The sequence below is a fragment of the Ovis canadensis genome, chromosome 19, assembly GCF_042477335.2.
Source record: "Ovis canadensis isolate MfBH-ARS-UI-01 breed Bighorn chromosome 19, ARS-UI_OviCan_v2, whole genome shotgun sequence".
NCBI classification, from domain to species: Eukaryota; Metazoa; Chordata; class Mammalia; order Artiodactyla; family Bovidae; genus Ovis; species Ovis canadensis.
Window position 1 is genome coordinate 73,563,256 of NC_091263.1, and position 27,013 is coordinate 73,590,268.

Genomic DNA, 27,013 nt, shown 5'->3' on the forward strand with positions numbered 1-27,013 from the left:
ATCTAAAAATAAGCAGGGGCTATTCCTAGAAAAGAATGGAGAAGAGCAGGATGGAGTGCTGCAGGACAGACTCCCATTAAACCGGCCTTTAAAAAGCTCGCTGGAAGTGATGTGACCTTGGCATTTCCACACTTCCCTGCATCTAGACATGTTTTGCCCTTAATTCCAGTGTCAAAGAATGGTGCACAAAGTTTTTTAACTCGATGCAGCAAAACCCAGTGACTCAAATTATGCTCGAATTTAGCTTCAAAAGTCTCCGCTGTCAGATATCCAAAAGGACTGATACCTGTCCCATGCGCCTGAAACCAGAGCTGGGACAAATCTTCAGAGGACACTGCCATCTTGCACACTCGCCCTGCACACTTACCCTAACAGCGGGGGACAGCGCGCCCGAGCAGGGCGCCCATTCCCCACGCTGTCCCAAGGCACGTTTCCACTCAGAAGAAACCAGTCCGTGACGATTAAAAAGGCATTTGGCAAAATTACATCTGCTTTCCTATATGGGTGCTGGCATTTTAAGTCAAGTGGAGGGCTGGTTTCCAGAGAAAACACTGAGATTAAAAAGTGAACAGCACATAAAACAATCACAGGAAAAGTGCTTATGGCTCTTGGGCCTCCCCCCAATCCCACCTCCACCCTGCGTCTTCTCTGGTTTACCAAGGACCAATCCGAGTACAGGTGGGCTGCCCAGGTCGCCCAGTGGCAGCAAACCGGCCTGCCGATGCAGCGGATGCGAGACCCGGGTTCACGTCCCGGGCTGGGAAGACCCCCCCGGAGCAGGAAACAGCAACCCGCTCCAGCATTCTTGCCTCAAAGTCCCGTGGACAGAGGAGCCTGGTGGGCTCCTCTCCACAGGGCCAAAAGCCAGACAGTACTGAGCAGGCACGCGGATCCAAGCACTGTAGCTCCTGGTCCCAAGGAGTCCTTTCCTTTCACAAGGCAATCCGGGCAAGCGGACAGGCTCCAAGCATTTTATACTTTTTTACTTTAATGAGATATTTATCTTTTAGAAAACTGACAACCCAATATTCAACACGCGTTTTCAAAGCTAAAGTAAATGGTAGTTTGGGCAATCTCACTCTTACACTGCTGCTTTAAGAAGACCTCTTGCTTGCTTCATAATGGTGAAGGGTAAGGGAAGTACATTACACGGAGTCATCAGATGTCTTATCAGCGGAAGAAAATTAACAGTGCACACTGTAACATTTTAGGGTTACTTTCAGCCTACAAATAATAGTTAAAAAAATTTAGCTTCCTACCAAGCGATTAGCCCATGTGCGGATTCTTCCTCTTTGGCCAAGCCAATCTGAGTGAACTGTTCTACATTTTTACTGAGAGAGCTCTTAGATAATTAACAGTAATCCAACTGACTCCTGCTGTTTTAAAGGGATGCTACCTATCCTAGGAGACAGGTCGCTATCCTAGTACTCATCTTACATATGAGCACATTAAGTTACAAGGTCTTTAGAGAGTCTCATGCTGTTCCTCAGGAAAACTAGAGGCAGTGAGGGAAGACGGAGCTGCGAATTCATCACGGCTCCACGATGCCCTCTGCTCCTGGCCGGGAGTCTGGCGGCACTGTCTGCCTCCGCCTCTCACACCTGTCACAACGTTTTCCAACCTTCAAGGGCCAGCTCAAATAAATGCCAGCTCTATAAAGGAACCTGACCACATCACCAGCCTGGAACTTTCCTTTTTCCTACCAAGACTCAGGGCACTTGGCCTGCTCTACCATTCTGCTTTTTATCATCCTCCTGGAGGGTACAGACCAAGTTACTTACCTCTGAAGAAAACCCCATACAACCACCCTTTCAGCAGCAGTTCTGTAACTCAGGATTTTAGCTGCTGAGGTTTTTTTTTTTTTTTTTTGGGGGGGGGCGAGGGCCAATAGTCATTTGCTGAATGAAATAAACTTGCGTTTCTTGTACAGACCCAACCCAATCCAGTAATTACTGACCAAAAAGAAAAAAAACCACCTAAATTTTTGCCATCAGATGAGCTGCTGCACTATTCATTTAAAAGAATGATGCTGGAAAGTCCCTGGTGGTCCAGCAGCTAGGACTCAGCACTTCACTGCCAGGGCCCAGGCTCAGGCCCAGGCTCAGGCCCAGGCTCGCCCCCGGTCGCAGTACGGCCAGAGTACCGATGAATTTCACATCCTCACTAAGGCCTGACTGCAATCCAGATTCAGTGTGCATTTCAGATTATCTGTTACAATCCCCACACGTAACGGAGAAATTTTCACCCCAGGTCACTGAAGTCAGTAGCCAAACCAGGACCTCTGCTTGCCACCCACACTCTTATTACTCCAAGAATTCAATGAGACCCAGTAATCTATGGAATGCTGCAGAGCACATATATACTAATTTAAAAAGCAAATGCTGTATTTTCACTGTCACTTGGCAGTAAGAGAGCATATTTTTCTTCTTGCTGCTAAAAATCACTGCTGCTATCCACCCCCATGTATTCTCACAATGTAAAAAGATTTGGGAACCACGGGGTTAACCACTTAACTGCTTGCTTCGTCACCTCAGGACACCTGACGCCCCTCCTGTCTTCATCTGGAGCCAGAATTGTTTCCAGGTGCCTTGTGCTTAGCACACGCTCAACTAAACTCCTAAGGGCTGATGATTGCTGCTCACAGCTCCTCTCTCCTTTCCACGCTTCCCCTGCTGAGGTTCAAGTGCAGACAGGCAGAACTCACTCTAAGGAGTTCCCTGGCAGCCTGCTGGTCAGGATTCCGGACTTTCACTGCCAGGGCCCCGGTTCTTTCTCTGCTCGGGGATTCAGCCCACAAGCCTCACAACACGGCCAATCTACACAGCAGGCTTAGAGTGGGCCTAACTCCGCTTACACTCCAGTTTCCCGGCCTATAACGCCCCTTCTTGAGAAGCAAAAGGGTCAATTCCAAATGAGCTCCCATTTCCAACCCCAGGAAGCAGAATGTTTCCCTTCAGCCACAGCGAACTGAATTTTTATGGCACAAGTCACATGTAAGATGTGGCAGGGCCCAGGGCATGCCTGGCGCAGTCAAAATGCGACCTGAGAAGGGCCACGTGAGCTGAACTGGGAGACCCAACTATCCCGATTCTGCACTCATCTAGGCTGTGAGTGCTGAAGTCCTGGAACTAGTTCCACAAAGTTGTCTTCACTGAGGCAAATTTACCGCATTTTTGATACTCACAACAAAGCCAGGAAACTGCTTTGATTAAACCTTCACAGCACCTGGTCAACACGAGCAACGCGCTCCAGTGAATAGGAGCCAGCAACAGTCTACAAACACGTCTAAAGTAGGAGCAGCCAAGGGTGCCAGTGGCTGAGGAGCACGGGTGAGACCGCTCTCCTCACACGGCCCTGCTTCCTATCAGCGCCATCGCCACGCATCGTCCCCAAGCCGAGGGGCCCTCTGCCCTCAGAACGCACTCACCCATCACTGCGCTCCACTAAGCCAGTTCCCAGTACCAACGTGGTACCAAGCCGCCTCAGCTTGAAGTAAAAATAAACTAAAGGAAGCCAGTGATACCGCGGGCTACCTGCACTCTGCCCAAAGGCTGCAGGACAGAGACCACCCCCAGGAGCACCTCGGGCTTCTTCTCCTGCATTTCCCACGTGCTCGGGTTACTTACACCCACCTCTGCTTATCCCAAGAGGTTTCAGTTAGCAGCTAAATACCTACTACTCATTATCCATAATCCCTGCAACTTTGCAAGTTACGTATCCTTGTTCCCCTTTCACTGATAAGGAAACTGAGGATCTGAGACCAAGTAACTTTCCCAAGGCCACACAACTAGAAAGGCAGGATTTGTGAGTCAGGATTTCAACTGTGAGCTCAAGTCCTCTGCAGAGGTTTAGGATTAAGTGATAAGGCTCATGAAAATGCTATCAGAAAAGTATACCAAATTGGATAAGTCAAAATAAAATAGACCTGATATGTTTTTAAAAACCTATGCCCATGAAAGAATTTAAAGTCATCTTAGATTTTAACCTTCCTCAAGGCAGAATTTAGGAGTGGCAAAGACTGGCAACCTGACCTCCCTAGTTAACACCCTCATCTGTAATTAACAAGCCACTCCAAGTGAACATCATATTGCATTTCCAGTCCCCTTTAATAGAGCCCACCCCCTCCAATGTGAATGCTGTTGGCTACAATCTTTACTGAATTAGCCCAGCGTCTTTTTAACATGAAAATGGTGTGCACTTTGCTGGAATCTCTCAAGACCAGGCCCTGACTGCAGTAGCACCGGACGCGGCCAGCACAGGAGCTCTATTAAACCTGCCAGTACAGAAAGGGTGCTCCCCACAGAGCAGGCCAGGCGGCCTTGGCACCACGCTTTCGCTCTCCACTTACTGTCAGAGGCTAGGAAAAGGAGAGAAGCCAACAATTTTTTAAAAAAGAAACTCTCATTCCTGCAGGCGCGGGAGGAGGGAAGCAGTCTCTCTCTCATGGTCAAGCATTTAGACAAGAGATCAATCCCCTCAAGTAGTTAAAACTGTGGTTCTCGTCTTTAAGCTTTCCATGTAGATGCCACATACTTTTAAAGATTTCAAGAAAAGTAAAAAGAACCCTCATTTATAGTGCCTTAAAAAGATATTCTGCCTGTTCAAATATAAGTGTAATAAATGCCCCTTAAACTGCACATTTAAAATACCTAGTTTGTTATCAACAGGAAAAGGACTGTGGACCTTTGGTTGCTAAGAAAAACGTAACCCAAGTTCTCTGTGACATATAACTATATAAATATATACCTTGTTTTTTTTCTAATTGTTGCCAAGAGTTACAACTTGGAAAAAACTAAGTTCTTTATTCAGCCCTTGGGAATATAATAAATTATCCCTTTTATATTTCAGTACATAGAGCTCCTCCTAAACAAGAATCAGGCTCAACAAACTAAAACAGCATCAAACTATGAACGTGGCACTTCGTAGGTATTTGATTAAGCCATGACCACAGTAATTTTTAAGTATTTGAAAGTAGTTGCGTTGCAGAGAGAAAAAAAGTCTTACAGGTAAGAACAACCTCTTATTCATCTCTTTAAGACCGTCAAGACCTTACATTCAACTAACAGGGGTTGAGCAAAAGAATAAAAAGCTGTTAACTTAAATTAATTTAAATTAAGGTTAATTCACTGAGGCAGAAATTCACTAGTTATGTTTCTCTCCAAAAAAGTGAGTCAAAGAACAAGAAAAAGGGGAAAAAAAATCTTTTCTTAAAAACTTGTCTTTTGGGGGTACAAGATAAGGATGAAATTCAATCCTTCTAAAAAGAAAAAAGAAAGGGGGGAAAAAAAGGCACGCTAATCCAGACTCGGCTTCTTTACCATATACTTTTCGTGGGTCCTTCTGAACAATGCCTGAAACATACTATCTGAAGTCACAGATGAAAACCAAGCAATGTTTTCTTTTCCTAGGACCCCCAGGACCAGATGCAGTCACTTCCTTTGGAAGTGTCCTGGGGCTGAGGCCATGTGGTTAACATGTGGCAATAAGCACAAGCCTTATCCATAATAAAATCAACACCCGAACCCAAATGTGGGCCATTATGCCTTTACTAAAATAGGTTTTCACGTTTGGAAAAAATGGAGATTGGTTAACTCATCTTCTCGCCTCGTTTTTAAACTGCATTCATCTACCCGGGAGATGATGCAAAGGTTACTGCTGCTGCCATGATTTTGGAAGTTTGGCCGATTCATGTGTTTTGCCGATAATGGGGTTTTTTCTAGAGGCCTCTCGAACTTAAAAGTCGTGCTGATTCAAGGAAAACGAGCCTTATCTGCCCTTTCCCTTAGTGCAACCTAAGACCAGTAACTTAGCACGTCCATGACGATAAAAATCCAAGAATCCTGAAGCTGCCGTGGAGCACCGAGACCAAGGCCCGAAGCCGCACGGGCTTTCCGGCGGGGTGTCTCCCGCCCTGAGCGGACAGCTTCTCCGAGGCCCCTCCTGGGCCCGAAGAGCCCTCTGGCACGTGGCCCGCCAGGCCCGGCCCCGGCCCCCCGCCGCCCCGCGCCCTCCCCACGCGGCCCCCTCCCCGCACCTTCCCGCCAAGCCACCCCCGCCCCGCGGCCCGGAGCCCCCGCCTCAGTCCCAAGGACGCGCGGCCTCGTACGCCGCCGGGCGGCGGCCCGGGCGCGGCCGGGTCCCGGAGGCCCCAGCGAGGCGGCCCCGCGTCCCGGGCGGCGGGCAGAGCGCGGGGGCCCCCGGCCGTGCGGCGCAGGCCGGGCCCGGGAGGCGGCGGCCTGCTTCCCGCCTGACGCAGCAGCGGAGCAGGCCGGAGCGCGGCCGCCATCGCCGCCGCCCGGGCCCGGCCCTCCGCCCGCGGCCTCCCCCCGCGCCGCGGTCCCCGGCCCGCTCGCGGCCTCACCTTCCGCGTCGCAGGGGCCCGCAGCGGCCGAGACTCAGGCGCAGACCGGGAGGGCAGCTCGCGAAGCGGCGGCTGTTTATTTTCAGGGACCCTGCCTGCGCCACACGCGGGTCTGCACACGGCCCCGCACACGCCGCTGCGCACGGCTCGCCGCCGCCTCGCCCACGCGGCCAATCAGCGCGCGAGGCTCGGCCGTCCAATCAGGGCCGCCCGCGAGGCGGGCCGCCGCGCCCGACGCGGCGCTGGGGGCGGGGCTCCTCCCCGGCGTGCGCGGCCCTTCCCGCCGGGCCTTGCGCGCGGCCTTCCCGCCTCGAGGCCGGGCCTCTGTCGGGCCGCTCGGAGTTCCGGCTCGACGACCCTCCTGGCGGCGGCGGCCAGGGGCTCCGGGAGCCGCTTTCTGTGCCCGTGGGGTCCGAAGGCCTCCTCCCGGGGTCGGGCTCAGCGCCGCCGGAGCCGGGCGCTACCGGGGCCACTCGGCTGGGGGGAACCGGGCTGCCGGTCCCGCCTCACAGCCCCTCCCGGATAAACGTCCCGCCCCGGGGGAGCGGGCGCGGGGGAGGCACCGCCGCCCCAACACCCCTTGTCACCCGGGGAGCGCGTGACGCGTGACGGCCCCCGCGGCCGGAGGGCCACCGGGCCCGGGGTGTCACCGTCCCTGCAGGCCTTCGGGGGTTCTCCCAAGAGACAGTGAACGTAGCGCAGACACGCTGTCACGGTGAAATCAAGTGAAACTGTTCGATGTAAAGTGAGCAGTTACAGACCTTGGTGTCTCATTTTGGAAGGGCTTTCATTAAAAACATGAGGAGAAAAATGGACGAGTTCCAGTCTCTCGAAGCCCGAAAAGGCCCTAAAATGACCGCAGTCTCACACTAAACTCGGTGCGCTCTGGAGGTCTGCCTGCGGCCCGGGCTGGCCGTTACAGCCCGGGGGTGTACTTTCCATTCTTTTAATGACTGTCTTACTCTTGGAAAGTGAGTGCTTGCGTCTATTAAGATGTGAAAACTGGGGTGACCAGTCCTTGTTTGCAAGATAGTTCGTTCCATCCGCAGGTGACTGTAGACTTGTATTCATTTGCCCCCAGCTGCACCTCACTGAATCCCAGTACCACGGCTGTATGTATGGCTTCTTCCAGCACGTGGTGAGGAGGTAGCGCAGCAGTGTGGTTAGGAGCTCGGGTGCTGAGAGGCTTAAACCTGGTTCAAATCGATCACTGCAAAGCACTTAGCAGAGCTGGGAGCAATTATTGGAGTGGATGGACTATTTTAAGGACCCATGATTTTAGCTTGTGTTAATCAAGACAATTTAAAATATTTTAAAAGTCACTGAAAATGTCCAGTTTCTAATAACGGTTGAACTGCCGGCACTTTCTGCACCGAGTTACCCATAATGCAATGGTACTTTGTGCTTCAGTTCAGTTCAGTCGCTCAGTCGTGTCCGACTCTTTGCAACCCCATGAATCGCAGCTCGCCAGGCCTCCCTGTCCATCACCAATTCCCGGAGTTCACTCAGACTCACGTCCATCGAGTCCGAGATGCCATCCAGCCTTCTCATCCTCTGTGGTCCCCTTCTCCTCCTGCCCCCAATCCCTCCTAGCATCAGAGTCAACTCTTTGCATGAGGTGGCAAAAGTACTGGAGTTTCAGCTTCAGCATCATTCCCTCCAAAGAAATTCCAGGGCTGATCTCCTTGCAGTCCAAGGGACTCTCAAGAGTCTTCTCCAACACCACAGTTCAAAAGCATCAATTCTTCGGCGCTAAGCTTTCTTCACAGTCCAACTCTCACATCTATACATGACCACTGGAAAAACCGTAGCCTTGACTAGACGGACCTTTGTTGGCAAAGTAATGTCTCTGCTTTTGAATATGCTATCTAGGTTGGTCATAACTTTTCTTCCAAGGAGTAAGCGTCTTTTAATTTCATGGCTGCAGTCACCATCTGCAGTGATTTTGGAGCCCCCCAAAATAAAGCATTTTGTGCTTACATAGTTCTATCACCAAGAAGCTTCCACAACTTCAGTTTCCCCTCCCTAATTGATTACTCTTTATAATATCTTGAGGTAAGTTGTAGTGTGGTAACCAGAGACACTTACCTAGTGATTTCCTAAGGCCTACCAGTGAGTCAGTGTAACACAGGAGGCTTTGTAGGAAGTCCAGCCTGAAAGCCTCCATGCCACACTAGGAGATGAGTTAAAATTGTCACAGGAACCAGAAATTAGTATTTTCTGACTCGATTTTGGTTCACCATTCCAATCAATGTGCTGCATAAAATATTCATTACACAAGGACTGAATGTCCCTAATATTTTTTTTCAAAGGTGGGTGTGAAATAAAGACACTGGACACAGTGTTCTTCTCCATGTTTTAGGAGACTTAAGGAGGGGAGACCTCATGTACCCTTTGTTCTTTGGCTCTGGGAGGAGCAGCTAATGGCCCTTTTCTACTTGGCATCCAGCTTTCTGTAATGATGATTTTTAATAGAGCCAGCCTGGTCATAAGTCATTCTGACTGTGGCCGAGAAGGTCTGGGATGAAGTGACTATTGTTGCATGGATATGCCCCTGGGTATACCTGTTCATTAGTGATGTTTGAAAACAAAGGAAAGAAAAGGCTACCCCACTTAAAAGATAAACTGCCACCTGTATTTGAAGAGTTTTCTGTATTTCCCTCCCCTGGAAATCTGCTTTATCCCTTCCTGCCCTCCCATGTCCAGTCTTCCCCAAGGTATTGTACTCATCTCTGCAGGGGTTACACAGGTGAGATGAGACAGACCGTGCCCTTGAATATCTTGCAGGATGACAAGGGCCAAAAGAAAGTATTAAGTGTCCTCAGAGAGGACCAGCTAAGATGCTGTGATTCAGCATGATTCAGGATTCCTTCAAAGGAATGCCAGTCGAGCCGCAATAACTGCCAACTCCTCATTTCCGCTTAAAATGCCGAACTGTTCCTAGCACAAGCCCTAGATCCCGTGGTTAAATGGAGATGATACTGTGTCTGTCCTTCTAAACCCTTCTATGTCTTGTTTTCCCTGCCAACAGGGAAATAACTTTACTTGAAGTCTGCAGCTAAGGTTGAGGAGAGTGAATTGTTTCCACTTCTCATGTCAGCTTTTGATCCTGAAATAGGAGTTAGTTATATAGTACTAATCATACCTAATAGTTAACATAGAGAGTGCTTAGAACATGTGTGGATGTTTGCTAAGTCACTTCACTCATGTCCAGACTCTTTGCCACCCTATGGACTGTGGCCCACCAGACTCCTCTGTCCGTGGAATTCTCCAGGCAAGAATACTGGAGTGGGGTTGCCATGGCCTCCTCAAGGGGATCTTCCCGACCCAGGGATCAAGCCCATGTCTCCGTTGTCTCCTGCACTGGCAGGCAGGTAACTTATCACTCGTGCCACTTGAGAAGCCCCTGGTATAACAACAGTGCCTGGCATAAAGTAACTCCTTGTGAAGGATTATCAGTCATTATTGTCATTATTGTTGTTATCATTCTAGAGTGCTGACTCGATGCTAGGCATCGTTTATAACCTCTCTGTAATTTTTCACAAAACCCTCTTGAGATAAGTACTTTTATTATCCCTATGGGGAAATTAGTCCAGAGAATATAATCTGAGCAAGGTCACAGAGCAAATAAATAACTGGGCTGGCTTCAAACAGAGGCAGCCGGAGTGCTTCACACAAAACTTCTGGCCTCCGTAGTTATTGAGACCCAATCCTACAATTTCCCATAGACTTCTTAAAGTGACAGAGTAGGGGAGGGCAGGTGATGGCAAGGAAAATACGAAATACTAACAGTTTAGTGAGCTTCCCACTGGCTGGCTTCCTCCTCTGTGACCTTAACAATGACACGGTCTCTCCTTCTGCAAACTAACTGGTGAAAGAAAAACTTTATTTGCAAATGAGTTTTAAAAGTTTCAAAATAAAACCTCCATTGTTTTTTTTTCCTTCCTAAAAGAAAAGTAGATGTAGGTACTTAGAAAAAGTAATTTCACGTCAATAAAGGACAGAGACGGTCAGGACCTAACAGGAGCAGAAGGGGAGAGGCGGCGAGAGTACACAGAAGAACTGCACATAGGAGATCTCCATGACCCAGATAACCTCAATGGTGAGCTCACTCACCTAGAGCCAGACATCTCAGAGTGTGAAGTCAAGTGGGCCTTAGGAAGCCATCACAACAAACAAAGCTAGTGGAGGTGTTCCAGCTGAGCTATTTAAAATCCTAAATTCCAGCTGAGCTATTGCAAATCCTAAAAGATAATGCTGTTAAAGCGCTGCACTCAATATGCGAGCAAATGTGGAAAACTCAGCCATGGCCACAGAGAAAAATATCAATAACCTCGGATATGCAGATGACACCACCCTTATGGCAGAAAGCGAAGAAGAGCTGAAGAGCCTCTTGATGAAAGTGAAAGAGGAGAGTGAAAAAGCTGGTTTAAAACTCAACATTTAAAAAACAAAGATCATGGCATCCGGTCCCATCACTTCATGGCAAATAGATAGGGAAACAGTGGAAACAGTGTCAGACTTTATTTTGGGGGGCTCCAAAATCACTGCAGATGGTGACTGCAGCCATGATATCAAAAGCTGCTTGCTCCTTGGAAGAAAAGCTATGTCCAACCTAGACAGCATATTGAAAAGCAGAGACGTTACTTTGTCAACAAAGGTCTGTCTGGTCAAAGCTATGGTTTCCCAGTAGTCATTATGGATGTGAGAGCTGGACTATAAAGAAAGCTGAGCATCTAAGAATTGATGCTTTAGAACTGTGGTGTTGGAGAAGACTCTTGAAAGCCCCTTAGACTGCAAGAAGATCAAACCAGTCAGTCTTAAAGGAAATCAGTCCTGAATATTCATTGGAAGGACTGATGCTGAAGCTGAAAGTCCATTACTTTGGCCTCCTAATGTGAAGAACTGACTCATTAGAAAAGACCCTGATGCTGGGCAAGATTGAAAGCAGGAGGAGAAGGGGATGACAGAGGATGAGATGGTTGGATGGCATCACCAACTGGATGGACATCAGTTTGAGCGAACTCTGGGAGTTGGTGATGGACAGGGAGGCCTGGCATGCTACAGTCCACAGAGTCACAGAGAGTCGGACATGACTGAGCGACTGAACTGAATTTCGTATCAAGCATCTACATTATTTAGTTAAACTTTGAAATAGGGAGTGAACAGCAAGATAATGGTGTGTTTAAATTGCTTCCAAAGAGTATTTTACAGGATGTCTTCAGTTGTGTTTTGAGAGAGTGTTATACAGTTTAACACTGGATCATGTAGTTCTCATAATCTATAGAAACAATGCAAGTGATTTTTAAAGGTTAAATTTTAAAAGAACTACTATATAATTTGGAGAAGGAAATGACAACCCACTCCAGTCTTCTTGCCTGGGAAATCCCATGGATGGAGGAGCCTGGTGGGCTACAGTCCATGAGGTCTCAAAGTGTCACAGATGACTGAAGTGACTTAGCACACACACACACACACTAAATAATTGGCTAAATCAGGATAAAAAAATCTAAAAGGACATTTAGCCTAATCCTAGAGTATTTAGTCTAGTCTTCTCATTTTAAATTTAAATTGAGAGGAGACCAGTGGAGTTGCACAGAGTTCCTGCAAGTATATTAATGATTTTCAGTCATAAAAAAATAAAATAATGCCATTGGCAGCCACATGGATGAATCCAGAGAGCATCGTATCAGTGAAGTCAATCAGAAAGAGAAAGACAAATACCATATAGTATCGCTTATATGTAGAATCTAAACTATGACCCAGGTGAACTTATGCACAAAACAGACAGGCTCACCGACACACAGAACAGACCAGTGGCTGCCAAGGGGCAGGGGCTGAGGGAGGCACGGACGGGGAGGTCGGGACGGCACAGGCAGAGAGGCCGACGGCAAGGTCCTCCCGGGACCCTGCACTGCAGGCGGGCTCTCAGCTGCTGGAACCACCGGGGAGGCTCACACACAGCGCAGAGCAGCATCGCCAGCGCCTGCGAAAGGCCAGGACGGAAAAGAACACGGGAGAGGATGCATGGGCGACGGAATCACTGCACCATACGGCCTTGTAAATCAACTACACTTCCAAAAGTACATTTTTAATGTGAAAACATTGATTAAAAAAATTCTTTTTGTGGTCATACCCACACCACGTAGGATTTTAGCTCCCAGACCAGGAATCAACCCCAGGCCTGTTGCTTTGGAAGCATGGAGACGTAACTACTGGACCACCAGTTCAGTTCAGTTCAGTCGCTCAGTCGTGTCCGACTCTTTGCGACCCCATGAATTGCAGCATGCCAGGCCTCCCTGTCCATCACCAACTCCCGGAGTTCACTCAGACTCACGTCCATCGAGTCAGTGATGCCATCCAGCCATCTCATCCTCGGTCGTCCCCTTCTCCTCCTGCCCCCAATCCCTCCCAGCATCAGAGTCTTTTCCAATGAGTCAACTCCTCGCATGAGGTGGCCAAAGTACTGGAGTTTCAGCTTCAGCATCAGTCCTTCCAAAGAAATCCCAGGACTGATCTCCTTCAGAATGGACTGGCTGGATCTCCTTGCAGTCCAAGGGACTCTCAAGAGTCTTCTCCAACACCACAGTTCAAAAGCATCAATTCTTTGGCATATCTGAGGTTACTGATATTTCTCCCTGCAATCTTGATTCCAGCTTGTGCTTCATCCAGCCCAGCATTTCGCATGATGTGCTCTGCCTATAAGTTAAATAAGCAGGGTGACAATATACAGCCTTGATGTACTCCTTTCCCAGTTTGGAACCAGTCCTTTGTGCCATGTCCGGTTCTAACTGTTGCTTCTAAACCTGCATACAGATTTCTCAGGAGACAGGTAAGGTGGTCTGGTGTTCCCATCTCTTTAAGAACTTTCCGCAGTTTGTTGTGATCCACACAGTCAAAGGCTTTGGCGTAATCAATGAAACAGAAGTGGATGTTTTTCTGGAATTCTCTTGCTTTTTCTATGATCCAGTGGATGTTGGCATTTTGATCTCTGGTTCCTCTGCCTTTTCTAAATCCAGCTTGAACATCTGGAAGTTTTTGGTTCACGTACTGTTGACGCCTGGGTTGGAGAATTTTGAGCATTACTTTGCTATCATGTGAAATGAGTGCAATTGTGTGGTAGTTTGAACATGCTTTGGCATTGCCTTTCTTTGGGATTGGAATGAAAACTGACCTTTTCCAGTCCTGCAGTCACTGCTGAGTTTTCCAGAATTGATGGCATATTGAGTGCAGCACTTTAACAGCATCATCTCTTAGGATTTTAAATAGCTCAGCTGGAATTCTATCACGTCCACTAACTTTGTTTGTAATGATGTTCCTAAGGCCCACTTGACTTCGCATTCCAGGATGTCTGGCTCTAGGTGAGTGATCACACCCGTCGTGGTTATCTGGGTCATGAAGATCTTTTTTGTATAATTCTTCTGTGTATTCTTGCGATTTCTTCTGCTTCTGTTAGGTCCATACCATTTCTGTCCTTTATTGAGCCCATCTTTGCATGAAACCTTCCCTTGGTATCTCTAATTTTCTTGAAGAGATCTCTAGTCTTTCCCATTCTATTGTTTTCCTCTATTTCTTTGCATTGATCACTTAGGAAGATCTTCTCTCTCCTTGCTGTTCTTTGGAACTCTGCATTCTGATGGAGTCTGCATTCAGATGGGTGTATCTTTCCTTTTCTCTTCTGCCTTTCACTTCCCTTCTTTTCTCAGCTGTTTGTAAGGTCTCCTCAGGCCCATTCTGCCTTTCTGCATTCCTTCTCCTTGGGGATGGTTTTGCTCATCGCCTCCTGCACAGTGCTATGAACCTCCGTCCACAGACCTTCAGACACTCTTATCTATCAGATACAATCCCTTGAATCTATTTGTCACTTTCACTATATAATCGTAAGGATTTGATTTAGGTCATACCTGAACGACCTAGTGGTTTTCCCTACTTTCTTCAAGTCTGAATTTTCCAACAATGAGTTCATGATCTGAGCCACAGTCAGCTCTATGCTGACTGTATATAGCTTCTCCATCTTTGACTGCAAAGAATATAATCAATCTGATTTCTATATTGACCATCTGGTGACGTCCATGTATAGGGTCATCTCCTGTGTTGTTGGAAGAGGGTGTCTGCTATGACCAGTGTGTTCTCTTGGCAAAGCTGTTAGGCTTCGCCCTGCTTTATTTGGCACCCGAAGGCCGACCTTGCCTGTTACTCCAGATATCTCGACTGCTCTTTCGCATTCCAGTTCCCTATGATGAGAAGGACATCTTTCTTTCTTTCTTTCTTTTTTTGGTGTTAGTTCTAGAAGGTCTCGTACGTTTTCACAGAACTATTCAACTTCAGCTTCTTTGGCATTAACTGTTGGGGCACAGATGTGGATTTCTGTGATATGAATCGTATGCTTGGAAGCGAACAGAGATCATTCTGTTGTTTTTGCCATGCCATCCTTCAGGGGAATCTTCCCAACCCAGGGATCAAACGCAGCTCTCCCACATTGTGGGCCGATTCTTTACCATCTAAGCCACCAGGGAGGCCTGAGCCACCAGGGATTCATCCATGTCCATTTCCCTAATGGAGGGTACGTATGCTATTCCCACTCTTTTATACAATGTTGTAAAAACCACCGCGTGTACAGGTCTCCCGGGGCACTTGAGGGAGGGCTTCTGTAGGGCATACAGACCCAGGGAGAGGTGTTGACAGTGAACAGGCTGTATTTACACTTCGCAGGTCGCCTGCCATGACTCTCAAAGTGAACACACCAAACGATACTCCCAGTCACAGAGGATATGGGTGCCGCGTTTCTCGATCATTGCTGAGACTATATTGAGATGGTTTGATTTCTGCCAATCTGATGGGTGAAACCTAAGGTCTCTCGTTTGCTTTCATTGAGATCATTGTAGATTCGCATGTGGCTGAAAGAAATAATACAGACAGACCAGATGTACTCTTTCCCCGATTTCCCCTAATGGTAACATCTTGCAAAAGTACGATACAGTACTGCAACCAGATACTGAAGCCACAAAATCCCCTGATTCTGTTCAGCTTTCCTCAGTTTTCCTGGACTCTGTACGTGTGTGTTGTATACGCGTGTCTCATGTGCAGGTCTGTGTACCCGTCTCTGCCATCAAGAGCTGAAGGGCTGCAATGCTGAGTTTAAGCGGAACTCGAAGACACAAATCAGACTGTGATGCCCACACCCTAGGAGGAACTAGGGCTGTCTTATTCCGCAACTAGTGTTTCTTGACTGCCTTCTTGTTGCTGCTTCCTCTCACTTCCCTGAAGATGCTCAATCGCTGGGGCCTGTTCACGGGCAGTTACCGTGGTCGGGCCTCGATCACAACGCGGCTTCGGCCAAAAATGGCTTCCTTTATGTCAGCCAAGCCAGGTCTGCTTCCCTTTCTCCAGGGACCCTCCGACTCTTCTGCGTACACAATCTCTGACCATCACAAATAAAGCTGCTGCGAAGATTTGTGAAAAGGTCTTTGTGTGCCGCTGCCCTCTTCCTATGGTGCTTCCCCATCTCAGTGAGCTGAACACCCTCCATGTGTCTGCCGTCTTTGTGTGCACGTCATTTTCACCCAGGCTGCTGCCCTCTTCCTATGGTGCTTCCCCATCTCAGTGAGCTGAACACCCTCCATGTGTCTGCAGGCTATTCAAGTTTCCTCCTGTGAGAATGGCTGAGTCCGCTCACTTTTGCTATTTTCTTGGGGCCCTTCTCTGATAGACTTGAAAGAATTCTATTTTCTGTATGCCAGTCCTTTGTCACACCAGGTCATCTTTGTGGACAGTTCGGTGATCACTGTTTCTCAACGTGATGTAAAGACTGGGAATTGAGAAAGAGCCTGTGAAGCGTGGATTTGGATGCTGATGAAAGGACAGACGGGTTTGGTTCAGGCTGCCTGCACTGAATCTGGGGAGATGGCTACACACGCCCCCCCCTCCATGCCCTGTAGCATCTCCTTTGCCTCCATTATATGCCAAGAATATGCTTTAATGGCAGCGAGCATCCCAGCCTCTGCCTGCTGCAGGGCAAACGCCAGGCATCTTTACGTTTTGGTCTCATTCAGAGGAGGCATTTGGACGCACGTTGCGTCACAAAACCCTGCTTTTCAGCGTCTCGACCTGCCCTGGAAAACTGCTGATTTCATGATGTACTTCCTTCCGCATGCTGCTGTTCTCCCCAGCGCTGCAGCCAGCTTAGAGTCCTGACTCACCCTCCAGCCAGCCACCGAGAATGCTGATGACGCTGGCACGGTCAGTGCTCTCCAAGTGACTCTGATGGGGGAAACAGCTTCTGGACAAGCCCAGGCCAGTGCAATCTCAGGTGCCAGGGGGCCCTTTCCTAACCGTCTCATCGCTCAGCCTCTTGCTCTTCCTGCCTCGGCAGGAGCGGAGGCCGTGCCCCTGCAGTCCTGGCCGTGAAGCTGTGCACTATGCGAGCTGGCACAGCCTGCACTCTCCTGAGCTCAGCGAGCAGTCTCCCGTCTGCACTGGAGTCCTGGCTGGGGCGCAGTACCCCCAGCGCAGTGGTCTGCAGAGCTGGGTCAACAAGTCCAAAGTCAGCTTGCCCTTCAGTAAATCACCCTGTAAAGCATTCACTGACCGAAATTATCTTCACTGGTTTCCCTTATGCACGTCATGCTCAGTACAACTCTTTGCAACCCCATGGACTGCAGCCCGCAGGCTCCTCTGTGCACGGGATTCTCCAGGCAAGAATACTGGAGTGGGTTGCCATGCCCTCCTCCAGGGGATCTTCCCGACACAGGGATCGAACCTGGGTCTCCATTGGAGGCAGACTCTTTACCACTAGCGCCACCTGGGAAACCCACTCAAAGGTCTGTGGTGAAGATCAAAGAGATGAAATATACGAAAATGCTTTGCAAATTCTACCATGTTTTATCGAGATAAACTGGGATTAAGATCAGTTATTTTTGGCCTCACACGTCATAGAATTCTTTTTTCTACACTGATTTATTACAAATAACGGAAATATTTTGGACACTTGAATAAGTAATCATAGTATTTCTATTGCACTTGAAGACTGATCAGAAGTAATTTTTCTCTTTGTTTAGGGGTTGGTTTCCTCATTTGATGCAATAAGAGTTCTCAGGGGACTAAAACTGATTCTAAAAGCTACTGATGCTGACGATTTATCCAAAATGAAGTTTGCTTTGGGGGCACAGCACTCAGAGACGGCTCTGGACCCAACTGAAATGGGTGGCGAATTGGATCGTCCCTCTGGTTCCAGACTTCTTCTTTCTGGACACGCCCCAACCACATCTAGTCTCCTCGGGACTTCCTGAGTCAAACAGGGCCACTTCCTTCTCTCTGCAAGGCTGACCAGCCCATTCCACCAGGGGCTAGGATGTCATTTAGTATGCTAGGATAATAATAACCTCATTCACACAGTACTTCATAAAATAATAAAACTTCAGTAGGAATCTAGTGTGAGAGGATCATGTACCTCGCTCTGCTGGGCAGTTCCACCTTTGCTCCGTTACTTAGCTGCCATCTTATTCTGTGAACCTATGAGGTTTAGAAACCTCACAGATTCTAGCACGGCCTCCCTAAATGAGAGTAGCTGGCTGACTTGTTTATTCGGCTGTGCTGGGTCTTCCTTGCGGCACACGGGGTCCTCTATCTTCACTGGGGCATGCGGAGCACGACGTCTTAGCCACTGGGCCACCAGGGAGGTCCCGGGATCTGGATATTTAAGTAGGAGGCATTAGCACCGTGACCTACTGCTTTTCACAGGCGAGATGCCTGGATGCTTTCACGTGGTACATGGCAGGACATAGACTGCAATTGAGTCGAGTGGTAATAAAACCTGCTCTCAAGCCCTTTTCAATCCTTCCAGCACCAAGGAGAAGTCTCAGTTTGGTGCTTACCAGCATTTAGCTCCCCTGTGACACTGCCTAACCTTCCGGAACGGGGGGCGCCTAGGTCGAGTGGCCATGCTGGGTGCTGCCGTTTTACCGTGATGATATAACATAACATGCAAGGTAGCGTGCTTCCTCACTTGTGTGGCAGAGTCTGCTCTTTTTGTCTTTTTCAGGCACACACACATATTTTATTTTCTGGCAGAACCACCTGAGAGAAAGTTGTGGACTCTGCACATTGTGTTTACAGAGATAACTGAATATAGAATTATCGTGGTTTCAGGTGCATATCATATGATTCGACGTTTGCATATATCAGAAAATGGCCACCACAAAAGTCAAAGGTCTAGTTAGCATCCATCACCACACAGTGACTCGTTTTCTGTGTGTGTGATGAGACTTTGAAGAAGTTTGGGATTAACATACACGCACTGCTATATATATACAATAGACAGCCAAGGAGGACCTAGTGCACAGCACAGGGAACTATCATCGAAACTCAGTAATAACCTGTATGGGAAAGAAGTCTGAAAAAAGTAGAGACGTGTGTGTGTAACGGAATCACTGTACCGTATACTTGAAACTGACACAAGATAGGAAATCAATTATACGTCAATTAAAAAAGAAAGAGACTTATCAGGACCCCCCGCCCCCGCAGCGGTGGTCCAGTGGTTAAAGGGTGCAGGTTCCATCCCTGGTTGGGGAACTAAGATCCCGCATGCCACACGGCACAGCCAAAATTTAAAAAAGAAAAAAAAAGAGAAAGACACTCTCTAAACAACTTTCAAACATGCGATGGAGCATCATTAAGTACAGGGTTTCTCCGATGGCTCTGCATGCGGGAGAACTGGGTCCAATCCCTGGGTCGGGAAGATCCCCTATAAGAGGAGATGGCAGCCCACTGCAGTATTCTTGCCTGAAAAATCCCACGGACAGAGAAGCCTGGTGGGCTGTGATCCGTGGGGTTGCAAAGAGCAACACACGCCTGAACACACACGCCTCTGTAACTGTGTTCCACATGCTATCCGTTATGTTCCCAGGACCTTTATTTTATAATTGGAAGTTTGTACCTTTTGGCCAGCTTCACTGATTTTCACCGAGCCACTCCCCGCAAACCCAGCAACCCCCAGTGTGTTCTCTGTTTCTATGAGCTCATTTTTTTCTAACTCTACATAGGAGAGCTCACACAGGAACTATCTTTCTATGGTTTATTTCACTGAGCGTAATGCCCTCAAGGCCCATCCATGTTATTACAAATGGCAGGATTTCCTTCTCTTTTTTAACGCCTGAATAATATTCTGTTGTTTATAGGTACATAATTTCCGTATCCAATCATCTGCCAAAAGACACTTAGGTTGCTTCTGAAAGCTCCCTCTTAAAATAGGAATAAAATGTGAGTCACCCTAAAAGCACGATGCAGGAAATGGGGGCAGATGGTGTGTGTCGGCTGCTCATTCGTGTCCGCCTCTCTGCGACCCCATGGACTGCAGCCCGCCAGGCTCCTCTGTCCCTGGGATTCTCCAGACAGGAGCACTGGAGTGGGTTGCCATTCCCTTCTCCAGAGGATCTTCCCGACCCAGGGATCACACCTGGGCCTCCCGCACTGCAGGCGGATTCGCTACCATCTGAGCGCCAGGGAAGCCTAAACGAGAACACAGGGGGAGAGCAAGCACACACGCGTGAACAGTCACAGCGACAGATGGGCGTCGGGGGCGAGCCAGTGGGCCCAGCGTGGGAGCCCCAGGAAGCCCTGAGCCGCCACTGGAGCACAGCCGCCTGTGGGGCTGCTGCGCGGGGCCGGGGAGGGCAGCGCTCACAGAAGCGGCTGCAGAGAGGTCCACCCCCGAAAGCAGTGCATGCCTGAAAAATTCAGTGTGGGGGGGCAGGTCTTTTCGACACAGGCAGCATCTCAAGTGCAGAGTAACAGTCTGACTGTGCGTGCGTGCGTGCGTGCGTGTGCGCGCGTGTGCGTGCTCGTGTGCGTGCGCGTGCCTGTGCGCGCGCATGTGCGCGCAGCAGCTCACACACCTTTCATGACTGGAAGATTGGAATAGCACAGTGGTGGAAGGCCCTCTCAAACAACCCAACGGTGTTTCTGCCTCGAGGGGATCTGAGACGCCACTGCAGGCAAAGTTTCGTCTTCGCTTTTCTCCTTTAGCCGTTCTCACACCCCCTATCCCAGTCTATCATTGTCCCAGGATGCTCAGGTCGTGGCCCGCTGGACAGAGCCCACAGGCCCCTCCGCTGCAGAGGTCAGGGGACGTTCGCCAGTGGTTTTAGCTCTTCCAGGGTTTCTTCCATGGGTCCCTCTTGGAGACCCCGTTAAACCCTTCGTGGTGGAGTGCATAGAGGCTGACAAATACCGTCTCCTCAAGGTTCTCCACGTATTAACCACAGACTTTTACCTACTGTTTCCTTCCACAATCTTTTAAGACCTTTGTACATTCTTCTGTGAAGGACAGTTGGGTTTACACAGGGACGTATGTTCACACACAGCCCTGTTACATAAGGACATACACAATAAACCTGCAGTTCAAGATCTGCAAGGAGGGGGAAGAAAGGAAATCTGAAAAGTCAAGTCAGAGGGAATTTTTGAAAAAGCAAGTGTTAGTTTCATTACAGGAGTCTAAACTGTAGACCCTCCAAGGTCAAGGGGAGGCAAGATGGAACCGCGGTTTCCAGAAGCAGCGCCTGGCAGTGGGCCTCACTGGGTGAACAAGGGCTTTATTGTCCCCCGATGCAGCCCTGCGGAGGTTGCCCAACTGCCCACGGGCCTCAGAGCCAGCATTTCTCAGGCCTCACTAGAAAGTTGCTAAGACAAGGCATCTTCCACAGGCCTTTCCTGTTCCCAGGTCCCTTCCAGCATCATTCCGGTGGCGTCACCGGCACGGGTTTTATGCTGCCTTTGCGATGATGATACAGCAAGCAATGTGGAATGCCCAGAACTGATGTTAATACAAAAGGTTTTTCAAGGGAACGTTGACACTTAGCTCAGTGGAGGGTTTGACTTTAGAATGATCTATGTCAGAAGCACTGTTTACACTGTGAAGTGCTATCCGTTTGTTCTGAGTATTACAACATCAGAAAACCACCAAGGACCTCACAAGGAGATTGCACCCGGTCATTTTTACTCTTTGTGACAAAGCACTGATTCTTCAATATTTGTGGTCAGTTAATCATTTTGGCAAAATACCTCAAGACTTGCCATCTCATTCACTCTTACCATCAATTGAAGACTTATGAGAATAAAGTGGGAAGAATGGAGCCATTTTTAACATCCAGATATGCCATAAAAGCCACCCGTTTATAGTATACAATTCACTGGGTGTTAGTGCTTTCTCAGAGCCATGCAACCATCACCGTTAACTAAATGCTGGCGGCTGCTGCTTCTCTTTAGGGCAGCTTTAGGTTCAGAGTATGTCTGAGTAGCGAGTACAGAGTTCCCCCATCCCTGCCCCGGAAATCCCAGCAGCCGGCACTCATTTCACTCTTCAGGTTTTGCCTTTTCCGGAGCGCCGTAGAGTCGAAGTCTTACCCAGCAGCCGGCACTCCTCTCTCTCCCCTGGTTCCGCGTTTCCGGTCTCTCTCCTGGCTCTGCCTTTCCCGAGTGCCGTAGAGTGGAAATCTTACGTTCTGTAGCTTTTCCAGACTGGCTTCTTTCACTTGATCACACGCATTTCCTTTTTCTTCACAGCTTTTCACGGCTTGACAGCTCATTGCTTTTTAGTGCCGAATAACACTCTTTTGTGGCCTGAATGTACCACGGTTTGTGTATCCGTTTGCTTACTGAACGATGAACGGTTGCTTCCGAGTTTTGGCAATTATAAATAAATATGCCATAAATGTCTGTGTGTAGGTTCTTCTGTTGACATATGTTTTCAGCTCCTTTGGGGAAATACCGGGGCGCATGACTCGCTGGTGGATCGTATGGGAAGAGGACGTTCAGTTCTGCAAGAATCTGCCAAACTGCCTTCCCACCAGCAACGCGCGAGAATCCGTGCCGCTCCACATCCTGGCCAGCGGAGTCAGTCTTTGCTTCGTGGCCATTCTGGCAGGTGTGCGGCGGTATTTCATCAGAGTGGGAGCATTATTCATCAGCGCATCATTTCTAGCCGCGCCGGGTCTTCGCTGCTGCATGCAGGCGTTCTTAGGCGTGGAGGGCAGGGGACACTCTTCATCACAAGGCACAGCCTGCCCGTGGCGGCGGCTTCTCAGGTTGCGGGGCACGGGTTCTAGGCAAGAGGGCTCAGGCGTTGCGGCAGCATAAGCCTAGTGGCCCCATGGCACGTGGAGTGTTCCCAGACCAGGGATCAAACCCACGTCCCCTGAATGGCGAGGCAGGGGCTGGCCCTCTGGCCCGCCGGGCAAGTCCTCTGCCCGCTGTTTCAGTCCGCAGTCCCCTGATGACACACGACGCTGAGCATCCCTTCACCGCTGCCAGCTCTGCGTACTCTTTGGTGAGGTGCCTATTCAGCTGTTGGGTCATTTTTAAATCGAGTTGTTCTTTTTTCTTACAGTTGAGTTTTAAGAATTCTTTGTATATTCAGAAGATTTAAATGTTTCTCTGAGACCTCTTTAACCCATGTGCTATTTAGAAGTGTGTTGTTTAATCTCCAAGTATTGAGGGGCTTTCCAGGTCTCCCTGTTACTCATTGCTACTTTAATCCCACGTGGCCTGGGAGCAGGCTGGGACCACGTTCCCACCCCGTGCCACACAGAAGAGTCTCCGCCCTGAGTGCTAACATCACTGAATCTGCAGCATCTGAGCCAAGCCCGACTGTAACTCTAATCTGGAAGGTTTAATCATCAAAAAAAAAAAAAAAAGTCCAAATCTCCACCTCCCTATGCTTTAAGCTGATTTATACCATTTAAATTAAAAGGCTCAGTGTTCAGTAAAGGAAAACTAAGCAGATTTCTGTTTAATGAGCCAGGGCCTAAATGTACCAAGCTCCGGGGATTTGGACTACATTCTCCTTTTGAATTTTTTTATTGGGGTAAAATATACCTAGGTAAAATTTACCTTCTCGAACATTTTCCAGCGCACAGTTGAGCGGTATCAAGTCCACTGCCACCGCTCTGCAGCCATCACCGCCATCCGCCTCCAGAGCTTTCTCATCCCCCCACACTGAGCCTCTGCCCCCACTACATACCGCCTCCCCGCCTTCGCCAGGAAGCCCCCACCCCGCCACCCTGCTTTCTGTCTCCATGGTTTGACTGCTCTAGGGGCCTCATGAAAGTGGGTCACACAGCACTTGTCTTCTTGGGACTGACAGAATTTCCTTTATTTTTACATCTCTATCTGGATTTTTATTTTTCCATTTTGTTTCAAATTAAAACTTTAACAGTACAAATCAATCCTGATTTAGCAAATGAACGTGCTGTGCAAAGCTGGCCAAAGACAGCACAACCAGCCACCGTCTCCAGACACTGCTGCCTTTGCAAGGATGGTCATTTGCTCACGGAGCTCAAACCTCTCTATTGACCGTGGCTGGGAAGTGGCAGAGCATTATTTAGCATTATTATTATTTCGTTGCCAAAAGAGAATCTAAATTGTGCTGAATCAGAGCAACCGCACACGTTGTCCACTTTTAGAGATTTCACTTTATCAGGCAGGCTCGGAGATTCTCAGCCTGTGCCCTGCAACTGTGCTTCCCAGAAAGATACAAGTGAGTTGGCAGCATCCATAAACAAAATATCTCAGGCCCTCCTAATCTAGGACAAGGCAACTAATATATTAGTCAGTTGGGGTTTGTACCGCATTATACAAATCTTTATGAAAGGTGAGCATTAATTGAGGCAAGGAAATTTCCAGTCTATAGGAAAATGACAATATATCAAATAGCTAATGATTTATTCTCATAACTTAAAATTCTACTGTATATACTTTTTCCTATGATATTTTCTAAATGTGGTTAATTTTATCACCTCTTCCTATTGTAAATTTATCAAACCAAAAAGTCAAAGCAATAACTGCTGGTGCGCTAGGGAAAATATCCAACCCCAAACCACTGCTTTCTTACATTATCACCTTTAAAATGTGCTTGTAGTCCATATATATATGTATACATTATACATATTTATACTATTACGAAGAATATGTAAAAATGTCCTTATGGATATAAAACTGCCTGGTATTTACTGGTTTTGAACTGAAAAGACCGCCTCCAAGTGTATAAATTTCGAGAAATAAAAGCTGCCTTGATGGTTTTATCAACATCCACCATAGCAGGGAAATTCAAGACAAAATAAACACTATTAGTTGAAAATGAGCGATTCCCCTGGCTGTGCAGTGGACAGGAATCTGCCTGCCCATGCAGGGGACGCGGGTTCAATCCTTGGTTCAGGAAGATCCACACGCCGTGGGGCAACACGGAAGCTGAGAATATCGCAAGTCTTGCGAAAATACAGTATGTAATCAAGTTCTTCCACTCCAAGTATCAAGACAGTCTTCTGAAAACAGGAACTCAGATTTCACATCTCCCGACATTCTCCACAAAGCAACAAGCTCAGAAAACGTCACGGACTGGCTGCTGGTCACGGAGCCAGGACGCCAACCCTTCCCCCAGATGCAAGCAGGAGAAAAAATACAAGACAGAAACGTGCTGGGAGAGGGGGATCTGTTTTGCAGAGCAATCTTTTTTTTTGAACAATTTTATGAGTCTGAGTGAACTCTGGGAGTTGGTGATGGACAGGGAGGCCTGGCGTGCTGCGATTCATGGGGTTGCGGAGTCGGACACGACTGAGCGACTGAACTGAACTGAACTGATACAGTGGGTTGCATTCGGCTTAAGGAGAAAGGCGATCCTACTGATTTGGTGTCAGAATATTCGGTGTCAGAATTAAATACTGACACCGAAAAGAAAAGAAGCCCTCGGGTATGGCATTGAAGTAGCCCAGAAATAAGCAGTTCACACAGGAGGAGTGATTTCCTAACCCCTGGAAAATACGACAGGAGGCCAGGAGGGAGGCGGCTTGGGGAAGGCTGTTATTTTCTTCCAGCCTTGCTCCCAACCTTGGAGGAGCCCTTGTACCATATCCCTGGGAATGTAAAATGGCGGGGCCCCTGTGGAAAACCGTTCGACGGTCCTCAGAAAGTTAAACATAGAACTACTGTATGACCTGGGCACTCCGTTCTGAGGCATACACCCAAGCAACTGAAAACACTCAAAATAAACACGTGTAGGCCAGTGCTCACTGGAGAACTGTTCGCAGCAGCCGAAAGGTGGAAATGACCCGAGTGCCCATCAGTAGACGATGAATAAGTAAACAGTGATATAGACACTCGACGGAATGTTACTCAGCCTTAAAACAGGAATGAAAACAGAAAAGGAAGTGCTTACAAGGACGGACAGGAGCCGGAGCCACCGGGTACCGCTGGTGGGAACCTGAAACGGTGCAGTCACCGTGGAAACACTCTGCTGGCTCCTCAAAGACCTGCACATAGAATTACCTTACGATCCAGCAATTCCACTCTGGTATATACCCCAAACTAGTGAAAGCGGGGAGCTGAATGGATACCTGACATCAACTGTTCAGAGCAGCATTATTCACAGCTGCCAAGGGGTGGACGCCACCCAAATGTCCAGCCATGGCTGAACGATAAACAGAGAGAGAGGACAGACAACGGGTGAACCAATATTCTGCCTGAAAAATGAGAGAGATTCTGGCACATGCTGCAACACGGATGAACCTCAGAAGACACTAAAAGTGAAAGGCGCTTTTAAAAAGGCTTTTAAAACCCTTAAAAGTCAAAATTGCTCAGCTGTGTCAGACCCTTAGTGACCCCATGGACTATACAGTCCATGAAATTCTCCAGGTCAGAACAACACTGGAGTGGGCAGTCATTCCCTTCTCCAGGGATCTTTCCAACCTAGGGATCGAACCCAGGTCTCCCATGTTGCAGGCCGATTTCTTTACCAGCTGAGCCACAAGGGAAGGCCCTAAAAGACATTATGCTCAGTGAAATAAGCTGTCACAAAAGAACAATCACTGGCTGACTTCACTGAGATGCAGTCCCAAGAGGAGCCAATTTTATAGACAGACAGTAGGATGGGGGCTGGCAGGGGCTGGAGAGGCGGCGGAGGTGGGGGAAGTGTGTTTAATGGGGACAGAATCTTGGTTTGGAAAGATGAAAAAATTCTTAAGATGGACCGGTGACGGTTAGACAACCACATGAATGTACTTAACACCACCCACTGAGCACTCAACAAATGGTTAAGTGGCAAATTCTGTGTATTTTACCAAAATGAAAACAAAAGCATGGTATATTCAGCGCGCGCGCACACACAAGGATGGAGTTCTGACGTGCTCGCTGACACAGGCGAATCTTCCAAACATTCATAAATGAAATAGGCTGACACAAAAAACAAATACCACATGATTCCACGTGCACGAACTGTCTGTCTTAGGCAATTCACAGAGGCACCAAGTGGATGGAAGGTTACTGAGGGCTGGGAGCAAGGCAGACAGGGGACCTATTGCTTCATGGGACAGAGTTTCTGTCTGGGGTGACGGAAAAGTTTCAGAAGTAGGCAGTGCTGATGGTTGCACAATGCTGTGACTAACGCCACTGAACAGTGCAGTTTAAAACAGTGAGAATGGCCAATTATACGTATCTGTCTTTCCCCACCAAAATGAACAAGCAAACAAAAGCAAGCAAGCGGAAGCCCCTCAGCGGCAGCAGAGCTTCGCGGAACTCACAGCGCACACCCACCTGGTGGGCGCGGCCCTCCTCTGCTTTCCAGGCTCCTCGCTGCTCCTGGCCGACGCCCAGTCCTTCTGGCCCAGC

General features: G+C 48.4%; 1 protein-coding gene across 10 annotated transcripts in view; it reads right to left on the reverse strand.

Moving 5' to 3' along the window:
* CNBP (CCHC-type zinc finger nucleic acid binding protein) overlaps positions 1-27,013 on the reverse strand; it is a 58,348-nt gene that overhangs the window by 2,939 nt on the left and 28,396 nt on the right. Inside the window, exon 1 of one of the 10 annotated variants that reach the window (XM_069561058.1) lies at positions 6,362-6,907. The exons of 4 other annotated variants lie outside the window; for them this stretch is intronic. The gene's annotated coding sequence lies outside the window, so the exon portion shown is untranslated. Of the gene's footprint in view, positions 1-6,361; positions 6,908-27,013 lie in introns of those variants that run through there. 5 more of the 10 variants (XM_069561054.1, XM_069561062.1, XM_069561055.1 and 2 more) reach the window with 5 other exon arrangements.